The sequence below is a fragment of the Glycine max genome, chromosome 3, assembly GCF_000004515.6.
Source record: "Glycine max cultivar Williams 82 chromosome 3, Glycine_max_v4.0, whole genome shotgun sequence".
NCBI classification, from domain to species: domain Eukaryota; kingdom Viridiplantae; phylum Streptophyta; class Magnoliopsida; order Fabales; family Fabaceae; genus Glycine; species Glycine max.
In genome coordinates, this window is record NC_016090.4 from 38,019,836 (window position 1) to 38,033,718 (window position 13,883).

At 32.9% G+C, this 13,883-nt stretch overlaps 1 pseudogene; it reads right to left on the bottom strand.

Moving 5' to 3' along the window:
- Positions 1-548: 548 nt before the first annotated feature.
- Positions 549-13,883, bottom strand: part of LOC113001221 (uncharacterized) — a 16,781-nt pseudogene continuing 3,446 nt past the window's right edge.

Sequence of the window (13,883 nt, forward strand, 5' to 3'; positions counted from 1 at the left end):
GATTATGAGAGGAACCTGGAGAGATGAAGTATCGTAGTCCAAGGTATTTCCATTGTCGATCATGACTCAAAGTGGTGTTGTCGACGATGAAGGTAGGGCCAAAAACTTGGCCACACACGATTGGATAAATTATGCATGCTGCCGCCGTCCACCAATATCACGACCTGGTGGTTGCGAAGAAGCCCCAAAAGGCGAAAGGTCTTTGGGGTCGAGGTGCCTTCCATGGCATTCAGGCTAATGTAGGGAGTCGAGAAAAGGTCCACCGCGAACGGGGAAGGTGAATCCGAAGGGGTGGAGTCAACGGGAACAACTACATCCTCATCGACGATAATCAAATGCAAATGCGGTTTACAATGGTGGCCGGGCCTCCACTTATCGTCACAGTGGTAGCATAGCCCTTGGTTTCTGGGAACGACCATTTCCTCAATGGTGAGGCACTTAAAGGGGAGGCGGGTAGAGGGCGAAGGACTCGCAGGCTTCGAAGGAGGAAGCACTGGTGCGACTGGTGGCATGCGTTGGCCGTGATGGTAATCTAAGAGTTTGTCCTTCTAAAGCCTGACAATTTTTTCCGCTTGAGGAAGCGAAAGGGGGCGAAGCGCCTGAACCTCGCGACAAAGTTCGGGCAAAAACCCAGAGATGAAGCAGCTTAACAAGCACGAAGGGGCGAGACCCACGATGCGATTTGCGAGCCTTTCGAACTCAGTGAGGTATTCACTAACAGTGCCATGTTGTTGGAGTTTGAACAAAGCTCCTTGGGGGTCATCATAGAATGACGGAGCAAAACGAGATTCCAAGGCCTGTGATGCTTGTTAAGATAATGGGGATTGAAGAGGAAATTTCAAAATTCAGATAAGTTTTCTCAGGCCCTTTATTACTGAAATCACTATATTTATAGAGTTACAAAGCTTTATCTTACTCTAATATGTTATAACAGAATTGCAAATTCAAATTGATAATAGAATTGCAAAATTGGAAATAACAAACTAAGCACGTGATGGAATTGCTATAACGAAATCAGGGCAGAGTAGTGGAGCCTTGTTGGACGCATCTTCCTTACACAAAGTCTTTTAGGTAAATGGGCTTGTTCACTTCCCTCTTTGGTTTGTAACTGATATTGCTGGCTTTAGTCATTGGGTCTGTTATCTGGGTATTGCTATCAGAAAATCACAATAACAATGTGCTAACAAAGAGAGAATAAATAGAGGGAAAAAAACACAAAAAAGAAAACATTAGTCATCGGAAAACTCCATGAAACACCGCCAGCAGCCCTTTCCTGTCACCGTGTACAACAACGACCTATTCTTTGTTTCCTATAACTGGTTCGCACCACCACTGGTGCAACCACCATAACCAGATCTGTGACCGCCGCTAGAAGATCTTTCGATTTAAAAATGGTGTCCTCCTTGCCTACTCTCACTATCACGACCTACCCTTGGGCCATGACCGACGCACAGACTATGACTTCCTTAGTCTGACCAGCTTACCCTATACACAATAACCTGTAAAGGAACACATAATATTAAATTTCAAAATAAAGGAACTCTCTCTAAATCTATTACTATCCTGGCCCCTATAGCTGCATTATACTGGAGTTATGAACAAAATATCCATCAGACACAATGAGGATCTACCAAAAAGATAATCAAATTCCTGGGTGTGTCAGCAAATCCCAAGAAATCAGTTACTCCACTACTGTGTATCTGAGAAAAGAAATAAAATAAGGGGTAAGTCACAAGGACTTAGTGAGAGCATAATATACAAAGCGGACAGGAAAGAGAGCACCATTTAACATAAGTCTTTCCATCCCAAGAAATGTTATAATGACATTAAATAAACAATGAACAAAATACACTTGCTTTTAGAAATCAATGTACACAAACAATATAATTTCCAGAACTTCTCATAACCTGATATCCAAAATAATTACTTTAAAATCAAACATTCATTCTATTATGTGCACATAGATCACATTATCTCTTCATTGTGGTGAATGGTAATTATATAACTATGGCATTTAGCTCGTAGGTTGTATTATCTCTTTGTTGCAGTGAACGAAACATATAATTATACCAAGAGAATTCAACTCATAGGCTACATTATCTCTTCGTCGTAGCAAACGACAATATGATTATACTATGAGAATTCAACTCATAGGTTACATTATCTCTTCGTTGTAGCAAACGACAATATAATTATACTATGAGAATTCAACTCATAGGCTACATTATCTCTTCGTTGTAGCAAACGACACATATCATTATACTATGAGAATTCAACTCATAGGCTACATTATCTTTTCACTGTAGCAAACGACACATGTCATTATACTATGAGAATTCAACTCATAGGCTACATTATCTCTTCGTTGTAGCAAACGACAATATCATTCATGAATTCACCATAAATAAAATTAAACAAATACTTCAACATTCATCCTTATATATATTATCAAAATCTCAAAATAAATCTCAAAGCTCACCAAAGATATATATATTCTGAAGTATACTTGCTTCTCCAAAATGAACTTTAAAAACATTGCTAAGTATATTAGCTACTCACCTAAATAATGCAATCACTGTCTTCCACTGCTGTTAGGAAGAGCAACCACTGTATTTTCCACAGAATCTAAGCATTTAAAATAATAGAACAATGGATTAGACAAAATCCTCAATTTTAGCAAACCTAGGGTTTTGAGAAAACTACAATACTCCCTAATACTTAGTTTCTAACCCTTTTCTCACAGCCCATAACTAATCAGTGCAATAACATACTCATCTAACACAGTTGGTTGTAAATATTTACCTTAAAGAGATCAAATAGAAAAATCTAAGAAAATGAGTAGTGTTCCCCTTTTCTCTAGCCACCTTCTCGTGCTTGGAAAGACCCAAGGATGCAAATAGCTTGCAAATTTCGGAACCATGGGAGGAGATGAGCGAAAGATTGAGAGATTAAATCTTTGGGGAAGAAGAGATAGGGTTTGAGAGGGGGTGGGTTGCTGCAAAAAAAAAAAGTTTGGGAAATGGGGGGACTCTCGGGAGTTTTAAAATGCTGGAGGGGGGTGGGTTTTATTATATTATTTTTTTCTCCCCTTTTTTATTTAAACGTGTGTTTCATTCTTCCCCCCTAAAAAAAAATCCGTCCTTAAATTTGATCTATGACTAACCTTGAGTCTCAAACAAGTGAGGGTACTTCTCACGCATAATAGTTTCTGGTTCCTAAGTCATCTCCTCACCAGCTGGTCCTTTCCAAGCCACTTTCACTAATACAACATCCTTAGAACGTAAATGTTTGACACGTTTGTCCATTATAGCCACTGGTTGTTCTGTATAACTGAGATTCTCATCAAGTTGCACCGACTGAAGTTGAATAATGTGAGAAGGGTCATGAACATACTTTCGAAGCATCGACACATGAAATACCAGGTGAACACTCGGTAGATCTGGCGGAAGGGCTAAACGATAAGCCACTTGCCCTACCCTCTTTAGGATCTCAAAAGGACCAATAAACCTGGGGCTATGCTTACCTTTCCAACCAAAACGTAAGATACCTTTCATGGGAGACACACGCAAAAATACATGTTCTCCTACACTGAACTCTAAAGGTCGACGTCTCTGATCTGAATAAGACTTTTGCCTACTCTGAGCAGTCAGCAAGTGATCTCGAATTATCTTGACCTTCTCAATAACTTCTTGAATTAGATCTAGGCCTACCAACCTAAGCTCTCCAACTTCAAACCATCTAATCGATGATCTGCAACGCCTCCCATACAAGGCCTCAAAAGATGCCATTTGAATACTAGATTGATAACTATTATTATAAGCAAATTCTGTCAAAGGCAAGTATTGATCCCAACTACCTCCAAAATCAAGCATGCAAGCACGTAACATATCTTCTAGGATTTGTATCATTCTTTCTGATTGACCATTAATCTGAGGGTGAAAAGCAGTACTCAAATCTAGTCTAGTCCCTAAGACCTGTTGGAAAGATCTCCAAATTTGAGTTGTGAACTGAGGGCCCCAATCTGATATGATAGACAATGGAACTCCATGCAAGGATACTATCCTCTCTAAATAAATCTTGGCATATTGAGTTGCTAAGTAGGTAGTTTTCATAGGCAAAAAGTGTGTTGACTTAGTCAATCGATCTACAATCACCCAAACTGAGTCATAACCCTTTGAGGTTTTAGGTAACCTCGTCACAAAATCCATAGTAATCCTTTCCCATTTCCATTCCGGTATATCAATTCATTGAAATAAGCCTGCGGGCTTTTGATGCTCTGCTTTAACTTGTTGACACACTAGACATTTAGATACAAATTTAGCTACATCCTTTTTCACTCACTTCTCCAGTTGTCGAACACCACCATGGAGGGCAATGAGCGTGGTTGGCAGTGATAGAGAAGGTCATGGGCGTGGTGGTGGTGAAATTTTCCGGCGATGGTGGGTCGATGCGGAGGAGGAGAGGGCCGATGAAAGGGTTGCGCTGCAAGGAATTTGAAAATTACAGAGAAAATGACGAAAGAAAGAGGGAGAGAGTTTTGCCATAAAAAAATTATCAATTAAAAAAAACTATTATCCAATGTTTGGTGTACATGGTAGAACCACAAAATCTTTACCCTTGACTATTTTATTGTTATATTCAAGGGTTTGAAAAATTTGTGCACGGTACCAAACCTAATAAACTTGTGCACGGTAGAACTGGCATTGTTATTGGTTCAAATTCCGTACATGTCTAACCCCATTGTGCAAATATTTTGGGAGACAAAGTCGATCAAGACTAAGATTTCTTGTATGGTTAAGCGCGTGTTTGGATGGTGTTGCTTCTTGAAATATAGTTTTCGACAATCGTAATTACGACAATCCAAACATATTATAAATTGATAACTTTGACAAATCTAGTTTTCAAATTCACATGGACAACCGCTAAAAAAATGGATTAGTAATAAGAGTGATGAAGTTGCATTATATTTATATCGCATTATTACTTTGCTATCTATTAAGGGTCTAGCTTAGTTTTAATTTAATTGATTAATTGATATGTGTGTGGATTAGTAATAAGAGTGATGAAGTTGCATTATATTTATATCACATTATTACTTTGCTATCTATTAAGGGTCTAGCTTAGTTTTAATTTAATTGATTAAGTGATATGTGTGAGTTATTATAAATCTATTTATATATGCATTTGATTTTTATAAATAAAAAATTACTTTAATATTTATTTACTCAAATGAGAGATATATATAGGAGAAAAGAATTAAAATTTTATGTAGTTAAAATTGTGAAATATTAGTAATATAATTTTTAGTTAAGCATTTATGTCCAATAAGAGATCGACTTTCATCTTTTAGTTACTTTGTCCAATAAGGGATCGACTCTCATCTTTTAGTTAAGCATTTATGTCTAAAAATATCATGTTTGGTTGGTTATGGATCATCATAGTGACTCTTCTTCAAGGTTGAGTCTTATTCCTCCAACTTTATCCCACCAAGAAAGCCAACTCACACTTAAGTCTCCATGGCCCAACATCTAGTGATCCCATTGATCGTTTGACTAACCACAAGAAAGCTCATCACACCAACTTAATTGCCAACTTAATAAGACAAGTTATGAATCCAGGTATCTTGAGATTGTACTATCAAGTATAAATTTAGTATCATTGGGATGTGATGATAATATTAGGCGACACACCACATCTATGACATGTTACAGACTGACAACAACACATTCATACCTCTTATGGAGCCCGCAAGACTACATATACACATACACATGGCATATAAGACCCAATAAGAGAAAGACACATGCATGAAGATGGCGGGAGACATCACATATAAATACATGAGGATCGCATGATCACTTCTTAAATTCATGGTTAGACAAAATTAGAGAGAAAAACTGACAGAGATTTGAGCTTAAGACACTATATTTTCTCTCCCTAATGTTATCCGATGTGAACATAATTCTTATTAAAATTTATTAAAAATTATAAAAAAAAATGTGTCACATCTTATTAAATTACTCTTATAATTTTATAGTTTTCAATCAACTTCAATAAATAATAAAATGCACTGAGAGAAGTGTGTTAAAAAATATGTTACTACTCCTCTAAAATAAATACACAGGGATGTCAGTTCTTAATGTAGCCTAATATACTAACATTTATAAATCATCTGATAAAATATTTTCAATAGTCGAAGTTATTTTTTCTTTTCAAACAGTAGAGAATTCATTTTCATAAAAAGAAAAATGTCTTTTCGAATAGAGAGAGAAAATGATATCACGAGGATCTTGCCAAGTATTTGATGGAGGTGGGGGCCCAAAGGATACTCTTTTGGATTCTCTGGATAGCATCGACTTGGCATCCATGAAAGAAAAATAAAAAAAGAGAATCTGGGTTTTGGGAGACCACCTTATGAGCCATTTTCGTCAAATTATCCACATAATATTGATGCTAAAAATAAGAGAGATAAAAAAAAAAACCACAAATCTACTAAAGCCAGCAAATATTTGTTCTTAGGCAATACAAATATTTGCAGCTCCATCCACCTTTTAAGACTGGGGATGACCTTTGGGCAGGTATTAGAGTTGTCAAAATATGTGGAGCATGATGAGTTGGTCTTATTAAGGGTTAGGTTGGGTTACAACTAATTTAAGGATATGTTTGATATAAAAGTTTTTTTTTATATTCAAGAATTATGAATCTTAAAAATTAGGGTTTTTAAGGATAATTAAAATTTGTTTAATTGGTAAAAATATTTATGCAAGTTTTTTGAGAATCAATTAAAGAGTAATATAGTATTTTTTTTTTACCCAAAAACTTTAATTATTTTTCATATTGAATAATCTAACAAAAATAATGTGATATTTTTATTACCGTAAAAAAATTATCTTGAGAAAGTTAGATTTCCACCTATCTATGAGATTATGAGAAACACAGAAAAAAAAAAACATTGTTTCTTGAAAATGTTATTTTTTTAAAAGATAAACTGAACATAAAAAATAAACATTCTTAGCAACAGATTCTCATGAAACAAAAAAATTATACTGTATCAAACGCTCTCTAAATTTGAGCATACTTTGGTCCAAATTTTTACTGGACTAAATTAGGCTGTTTGTGATGGGTTAAGCCAGTCTTTGGGCTCGATTTATTTTTATTAACTTTTATAATTAATAAAATCACAGATGATGAATTTAACATGTATTGTTAATATTTATTTAATATATTTATGCACATTTATTTTTTTAATTTATAGCACGTGTTTATTATTACAATTGATATACTTTATTTTATTTTTATTATTATATACTACTATTCAGTGATGGACCTATGTTTGTGAGGATGAACAAATGCATTACCTCATTTTAATAAAATCATAAGTATTTATTTTAAATTTTTATATTTTATACCCCTAATTTTATATATTTAAACTCCTTAATCCATTTTTATGTGAGACTAAACAAATACATCCCCTTATTTTTAATAAAATATTTTTCTTAAATTTTTTATGTTTTATATCTCTCATTTTTATCAGCCACCTATACAAATTATAACTTTAGAGTTTTTTTTAGAAAATATAACTTTAGAATTTATCCGCATGTTTCATAGATAATTAAATATTCATATTCGGGCAGTAAAAAAAATATCTATATTCGGAGTCATTGATTAACTGCATTTGATTTAGATATTTTAATTATAAAATGTAACAAATAATATATATTAATTTTTTAAAGAGAATATATATTAAATTTATTACATATGTAAAATATATGTACCTGTCCATTTATTCTATGAGTGGTGCCGGAAGCTGCACACATATTAGACAACAATAGACTCTCAGTTTTCAATTTTGAAATGAAAAAAATTAAGATTTTTGAGTTATGGTGATAGAGGCTATACGTGAAATATTAATCTTTTTATCATAAATTCCATATAAATTAAATAACATATATGTACGTATGGAGCAGGATGAACAGACTAAAGACCATTCAATCATATTTAAATAATCAAAATTTAAAAAAATATACACAACCTTTTCAAATAATCATGTAATTACTAATTCACTTTTAATATCAATCATCTATATATAATTGTATGATATAAATTTATAATTTTTATATTTTTAATAAGAGAATTCTTCTCACCATCTGTATGCAAATTTTTATTATGAGAACATATTCTCACCTAATATCATAGCTATGTATGTGCTTATGTCTATTTTAGAATACAAGTTGATGTTATTGGTAACCATTAATGAACTTCACATCTTAGTTCCTTGCATGGAGCTGGTCCAGGTGGAGGAATAAAAATAGTGATCCATGTAACAATTACATATCATCTTAGGTTTAATTATTTATTTAATTTTTATTGTTGTACGTACAAACTTTTTTTAAAAATTTTATACTTAAAAATTATTCATTTTAGTTCTTATATATATTTTTAATTTATTTTAATTCCTATGAATTTAGACGATAGGGACTAAAAGATATTAGAAATTCTATGTTTTTAAGAACTAATTAAAAAGGATTAAATTGGTATTTGTAAGGATTAAAATGAATTATTTTTAATTATAAGAACTAAAAAAATAAAATTTATATAACTATACGAATTAAATCAGTAATTAAATTATGTTGTATTTAAAATAATTATGAAAATTGTATATGTTGAAAATTTGTGGGAATACTATGTTGGGTAAAATAGAGGATGAATCATGGATTAGAAAAAATGGATAGACCGAGTTCCAATACCTAGGTGTTATGTCCAAGGTTAAAATCCAAGTTAATTTATGAGTCCATATATTTCAAGCATGTCACACTTTCTTCAAGTCTAATGCCAAAATTCCAATGAACATTGGGAACATAAATCTCAATCACCAATTAATTTGTCAAGAATGATAGAGCACCATGAAGTTATATTGGTTGGCATCCTGTGCCATGGGCCCTGTCCTTGCTTTGCTTTGTATATATGGTTGTCTTCTTTTTACTTATTAATCACTTATATTGTGATGTTATGAGTCTTATATAATTACACGTAGATCAATTCAATGATAAATAAGACTTAAAATAAATTTTAAGATTTTTTTTTATTTTAAATAAAAATTATATATAGAGAGAGAGAGAGATTTTTTTTGTTAAAATTGATTTTTTCGTTCCATAAAAATTAATAAAAATATTTTTTTTATTCATCAACTTAAAGTTTAAGTTTTAGGTCAACCTTGATTTTGGGACTTTGCACATGCAACTTGTCCCTATCAACTTTCCGTGAAGGCATGGGCCATGCATTTAGCTCAATTAATCAACTAGCCAGCTACTTGGGGATATATTATCTCAAATATGCTTAGTGGAATGGATTTGTTCTAGTTAAATTGCAAACCCAAAACGAATTCAATCCTTTACCTCTAGGGCACTTGAAGCTTTTGAAGACACTACATGACCAAATGGGATGTGGATTTGGCCTACGATGACATGGATCCAACATTAGAATTGATATAAAGCGAGTGAAAGGACTAGATGGTATTAAAAAGTTCGGAACATGTGGCAAACAAAAGAGTTGAACAGAGTAAGAGCTATGAAATATAGTGTTACGTACAAGTGGAAGACCACATATATATGCTGGTGGGGGATACAATAAATACAGCTTTTGGGGTTTGGAATTAGGGAGACTAAAAAATTAAAAAGCCTCTTGTTTCTCAACGTGTGCATAAAAGTTGATGTTTATGTGTGTGTGTTTTTGTTCAGGCGATCCCCCCTTAACACGTCATAATTATGTGTGTTTTGTTATCCACGCATGGAAAATAAAGAAAAGTCCATTTTATATAGCTGCTATCCATTATCTATGGCAGTTGTAGACACGGATCTTGCACGAGGGGATGCAGTTTTAGCTAGGGTTGTCAAATTAATGATGCATAGGATAATAAAGCTTTTAGCAACCAAAACATATGATTTATTCACAGATTAATTGGACTCGATGAGGAAATGCCTAATGTTTGTTCTCTTTATTTCTTTTTGGCCAAAGAAAGTGTCAATTGTATTTCTTGAGTTGTCTCCTGCTTGGGTTGCGGTTTTATCTGTCCAAGCTTGGGTGTATCCGATGGAGGAAAGTATAGGATGTTTTGAGTTTTATTCATTGAATTGAAATGGTAAATCCATTTAAATATTGTAAAGAACGACAGAATTTTAAATAACCACATAGAATATTGTAAATAACTATATAGAATTTTAAATTAGTCATTTATTTTTTTAAAAAAATGCTAAATTTTTCCATTCGCCTGCACAGAGAAAAAAAAAAAGAGTACTAACTTTCGGCACAAGTAGCTCAACAATATTGCTTTTTTGACAATGATATGCTTGACTATATGTTTATGTTGTACAATACAAGTTGGATTACTATTCTTTTTGTGCAGAACGAATCAGCATGTTTTAAGTACTTCAAATATATAAATACGTGATCACACAAACGACTTGTCTGATCGTGTTACCTACCTACTGGATGAAAATCATCAAACATAGACAAAACAAAACCACATATTCAAAAACGTTATTTATGTACTCCTATCCTATGAGAATGAAATAATGAAAACTATATAGTTAGATGAAAATGATTTGTCCCAGCACAAAATATGTTGGTCCTATCACTTTGATAGCCTACACAAATGTAAATTATCTAATGAATTATATTGTGTGTATGATAATGTCAAATGAGTCATGGAATATCTTACAAGCTAATCAAGTATATATGTCATACCCATGACAATGCTATTATGGAGTCTTTTTTTGCCATCTTGTAAGGAACATTTGCTATCTAGAATCTGAAATCCTGTATTTTGGATGTCTAAAAGCTTCGGATTCTTTTATTCGACATCCAAGATTAAAAAAAATCTAAAATTTGTACGATCGAGTGTATGATATGATGTTTTACCAAAATATGCTATGGAGTAATGCTCGAGCAATAATGAAAATTCTATTATTTGCTTTAAATTGAATGTTCAATAACAGAAAATTCTGTCACTCTTCTCATGATTTATTAGAAACAGAATATACAAATAATGGCAATAATTCTTCTCTTTTTGTACTTAATCATGTATACGTACATTACTCTTTTTTCCTTTAAGAAATTTTGGCTAAATAATGAATACACACAGATTACAAACCTCTCTCTCTCTTACCTTGCCTAAACTTTTAAATGGAAAATCTAAATAGAAACTCCGAGTTAGTGATTAGATGTTTAAATTTTTTATCGGAAAATCTAATATATATATATATATATATATATATATATATATATATATATATATATTAGAATGATTATATTTTAACAATAAAAAATTTAAACATCTAATCAATAACTATTTTTTCTCTTTATCTCTTTTTCTATCACAATACATTATCAATCAAATTAATTCTGTAAAAAAAAATAATTAAATCAATCACTTAATTATTTTATTTTATTTCTTTTTCTCTCAAGTTACAGACAACTTCCAAGAAACATTTTTTTTTTATATTTTAAGTCATCCTGAGCATGTTAGATATACAGGCTTTCAAGTTCCAAGACTCATCAAATAGAAATTGAAACTGGGATTTGAAGACAAAAATGGTTATGAGGCCAAAGTCAAGCTGCATCAGGAACTAGAACGGAACCCCTTATTTCAGAATGGAAATATTTTATAAAAAAATACTTTTTTCCCATAGTTTTTATAACTTATTTTGTAAGTTATCAATTAGCGATCGATCGAATTCTATTATTGAACTTTAAATGCTTAAATAATACGACACAATATTCCTACACTTATATGCACAATTTTTTTTTTCTAGCTTTTATACCGTTTGTATCAGATACATCTGCAACTGTGAGCTGCCATAAATATCTATATAGTCCACCGAAAATATATAGCATATTAGAACTAAGCCTGCAAGAAGTACCGCCACATGCAATCTCCTCAACCAAGAATTTTAAGAGAGTAAAGTTAATCTATAACAAGGGGAAATTCAAATATATATATATATATATATATACTACTATAAACATTATATACATCTACTCTAAATGATATATATGATGTATTATAGTACTAACAGAAATGTTTTCTTTTTTGGTACGACGCATCATATTATTAGCATAGACTAAAGTGTCTGTACTAATAATTTGATTTTGGTTGGACAAAAATCACACTAACAAAGGCCAATTCAGTGCTAATTAACAGCCAGTATGTGACGTTTTGCTTTTACAATAATAATACAATGCCTGCATAATGTGCTACGTTTTCTTTTCTTTTGTTACAGCCATAGGTGTGAAACCAGAGGTAGCATTTTCGTATATTCCAGAATCTGTCTCCTGAATCAATTCCAGAAGATAAAAGGGAAAAAAAGATGAAAGAAAAACAACCTTTCTCCTTTAAACCATCTTTTGCAGATATTAGCCTTAGTACCTTCACGTGACATAAAAACTAGAGCAATTTTCCATTCTTTCACACTTAAGAGTGTTACATTCGGATGAGTCATGCATGGAATGCAGTGTAAAAAGAAACGTTAAGATAAATGGGGTGTAAAGGGAGAGTGTTTTTTTTTTTTTTTGTTTATTGATAAATATTAATTATTAATTTTGTCAGTTGTTAATAGAGGAATCGAACATGGGGTTTTTTTTTCTTTTTTTTTGTTAACCATTCAATTTGTTATGGTTCAAAACCTGCAACTAATTTACAAAACTAGCAAACAGAACAGCACAACAGCAAGCATACAAAAGCCAATAACAGAAAAGAGAATCAAACAAAGATAAGGATAAAAGATGAATACTATCAATTACGTGTTGGTTTAGTCACAAAGGAGCTACAGGAAGGAAGCGAAACTGATCTGTTATGGTGCAAGAGTTACAAAAATCTGTGTACAACTCGAATCTTGCTTGGTCTTTTCACTGTGTCGAGATAGCGGCATCAAGGATCCCAAGTCAAGTTTCACTCTATCTCTCTCATACACCCCGATCTTTCTCTTTCTCTCATCATTGTGATTACATGAATAGGACCTCATTGCTACATCTCTACATCTCTTTCCATAAGGAAATACTCCTATGTTTTTAGAGCACTCAAGAAAACAAACTATCACATGTACAGAGAAATTACCAAAACAGAAAAACTGGAAGAAAAAAACAATTAGTTATTAGCCACTAACTAATTTATCAGAAAATTGTTTCTAGTTAACTTGACAACTTACAAACTGATATTAGAGACACATCTTCACAAAATCAATCTTATATCTCCCGTGTGATGGGAGAGTATAATAAATTGAGTGTGAAAAACTTAGCTAGGATCAATAATTTTAAGGGACATGGTAGCTAGCTAGTTGCCCTAAAGATTTTTGCTAGAGTGACATGACATGGTGAGAGAATATGTGCTAAAAGGACCTCTATATATATACCTTACAAATAAGGTTCTTTAATGCACATGATATTAGGGACCAAATGATGCATGTGATGGTTGAAAGCTTCGTTCCACTGTCATCCAAACCCTCAACAAAAACAAGTTAACGTATGGATGGCGAGAGTCCACGATTAGGCACTGCCCTCCCCCGTTAAAGAATGTCACACACTACACCCAACTTCATCTCTAATCCTTAACCCAAGCTGGTCACATCAACTCACGCAATGCAACTAGCTAGAGGGGTATCATACTTTGATCGATGACATAAGAATTCTTTAATAAAGGAACCAAAGTAGGGTCATGTTTTGCAATTTACGATGTGTTGATAACATGATGGTCTGAGAGGAGTGGCAAAGGCTATCACATGGGTGATACTACGTGATGAAGTCAGTCCACGTTACTTGTTTTGGGGTCCCTCCCCTCCTTTTTGATAGTTACCGGGCATTGGTACTAAGTCCGTACGCCCCAAAAATTG